General features: G+C 38.7%; 1 pseudogene; it reads left to right on the top strand.

The window, feature by feature from the left end:
• The first annotated feature begins 298 nt into the window (after positions 1 to 298).
• Positions 299 to 1,279, top strand: LOC148037365 (MFS-type transporter clz9-like; annotated as a pseudogene).
• The last annotated feature ends 1,273 nt before the right edge of the window (positions 1,280 to 2,552 follow it).

Genomic DNA, 2,552 nt, shown 5'->3' with positions numbered 1-2,552 from the left:
TGGTGTTTCCGTCCTTGATGTGAGGCTCAAAGTTGCTGAATTATGTAAAACCACACATATAATATTTAGTCAAGGCACTCTCAGGAAGAGTTGGTGGGATTGCTTTCGCAAGCAACATCCGAAATTGGTGTTTCGAGTAAGTGAACCCTTGGAGCAATCTAGGGCCATTAGTTTTTGGGCAGCAATTGTAATGACCTTCCATGAGAACTTGAAGGCACTATATGATCTACACAACTACCCCCCAAGCAACATTTGGAATGTAGATGAGACAGGTTTCCAAGGCTCTAGAGATAAAGGCATGAGAACACTTGCATGCAAAGGAACGAGAGCCGTGTATGGAATGACCATAGACTCTAGGGAATGGATGATAGTTTTATGTTGTGTTAATGCTACTGGTAATGCCATTCCTAGATACTACATCTTCAAAGGACAAAGGGTTGGTGGCAATCATATCCAAGTCTGTGAAGAGGGAGCTCTCATGGCCATGAAAAGGAAAGCATGGATGACTAGGGAGTTGTTCCATGCATGACTAGATCATTTCCACAATTGTATTGATGAGTCTATGGGCTTTGCAAATGGGCACTTGCTGATTCTTGATGGCCATGGCAACCATGCTTCTATTTCAGATGTTTACAAGGTTGCTTCATGGGGTATTGACATCATCACATTGCTAGCCCACACCTCTCATAAGCTTCAACCATTGGATGTGATCATGTTCAAATCATTGAAGACTCATTTCCGTAAAGAAAGGGTAGTTTGGCAGCATAGGACACAAAGCACTCAAGCATTTAAGGGTGACCTAGCTTCAATAGTAGCCAAGGCTTTCCAACTTTCATGCATTGAAAGCAATATCATAGCTAGTTTTAGGGCCACTGGGATATGGCCTCTTAATCATCCAAGAGTTCTACAATTCGATGGGATGCCCTCCGAACACATCAATGTCATTGCAAGTGAAGAAGGGATGCCAGAGGAACTTGCATCACAAGTTCCCAACACACCAATGGAAGAGCATGTAGAAGGTCGAGCCATAGAGGCATTGACATCGTTGGGGGCTAATGAAGTGTTGCCTAATGAAGATGAGTCTATACAACTAGCAGATCCAAGTCCTTCAGACAATGCCACAAGGATTCTAGACATATTGCGATTGCCTTTGATAGAAGTTTTAGCCTACCATGCACCTAGGAAGGCATTTGTGGACTATACCAATAGCCTTATTCTAGGGCCAAGGAGGAGAAAAGACTCGAGAGAGAGTGTAAGAAGAAAGAGAACTTGGCTGTAGAGCAGAGGTATGCAAACGACAAAGAGGCACAATGACATGCAAAACTCACAAGAAGAGCATGGGAAGTTGAAGAACTGGCAGCTGAGGCACATCTTTGAGAAATCATATGGGAAGGTGCAGGAGGTTTAGATGATCACCCATTGCGGCTACATATTGATGGTCCTCACCATCCAGCATTGCATATAGGTAGCATCCATGAAGCTTTCCCTCTTTTTGGATCGACTATCCTATCCTATAGCACACTAGGTACCAACTCCCCCATTTTGTATCTATTATCCAATTAGTGCTAATATAACACCTCTCTTATGTATCAATAGATTAATTTTGGATCAATTATTAACCACTTGTATATGTATGTACTTGTTTGCACATCACAACAAGCTATTCCAATGTTCATACACTACATTTGTTTGTTTTTTTGGGAAGCTTCACATAGTCATTAGCCACAGAACCAGGTAGAGGGTATTGGTGAGAAGAGCCTCACCTTCGTCTACCTCTCTGAATTTCTTGATCTCTGCAGAGCTCTGCTTCCAATGCTTTCGTATCTGTGAACAACAAAAAGAGAATGGCATGAGATGGGCGCTTACTAAAAAGGCATGGGATGGATTGTCCAATTGCCCCATTTGCAAGTAAACCCTACTTGCTCCCCTCTTGAAAATAGTTGTCTTTCCTAATTAAAGGGCCACATGATAAAGAGTTAGCATGTACCTTGACTGAGGTCTTGCGAGTTTATTGTTCAAAAAGGTAATTCATGGCTTAATCTTGTAGGAATTTATTGCATAATATTGTACTTTGGGCCTCACACACGTACAAGTTAATTATAATATTGTATACTTTGCCAACTTTCCCCCCATCCTAAATAGGTCTATTTGATGATTTAATTCATTAAATAGAGTTGTTGCTATAAACAGTTGAACTTTCTAAAATCAAAACAAAGTTATAATTAAAATTACTTATCTACCTATTAACTATCTTAAATAGTTTAATAAAAAATTAGCTTAAGTATTTTACCTTCAATAATTAAATGTTTAAGCTCACTTTGTGATTCAAATAACTAACATTTGAAGAATACTTTAACTAATACAACTACACATCCAATTTAAGTTAATGAATTTTTGGTTATTTAATTACATTTTCATTTAATATATTTTAATATTTTACAATTTATTATATAATCAATTCATCTAATCAAATCTTCAACTTTAATAAGATGCCTTTGTAGTCCCTAAGATAAGAGACTAGTCATACATAACAACCCTCAATGCATGTCTAG

Source organism: Lygodium microphyllum, chromosome 4, assembly GCF_053477565.2.
Source record: "Lygodium microphyllum isolate KBCC chromosome 4, Lygodium_microphyllum_v1.1.10, whole genome shotgun sequence".
In the NCBI taxonomy this organism is placed as follows: domain Eukaryota; kingdom Viridiplantae; phylum Streptophyta; class Polypodiopsida; order Schizaeales; family Lygodiaceae; genus Lygodium; species Lygodium microphyllum.
Note: the sequence above shows the minus strand (reverse complement) of the source record. Positions and strands in the feature narration are given on the sequence as shown.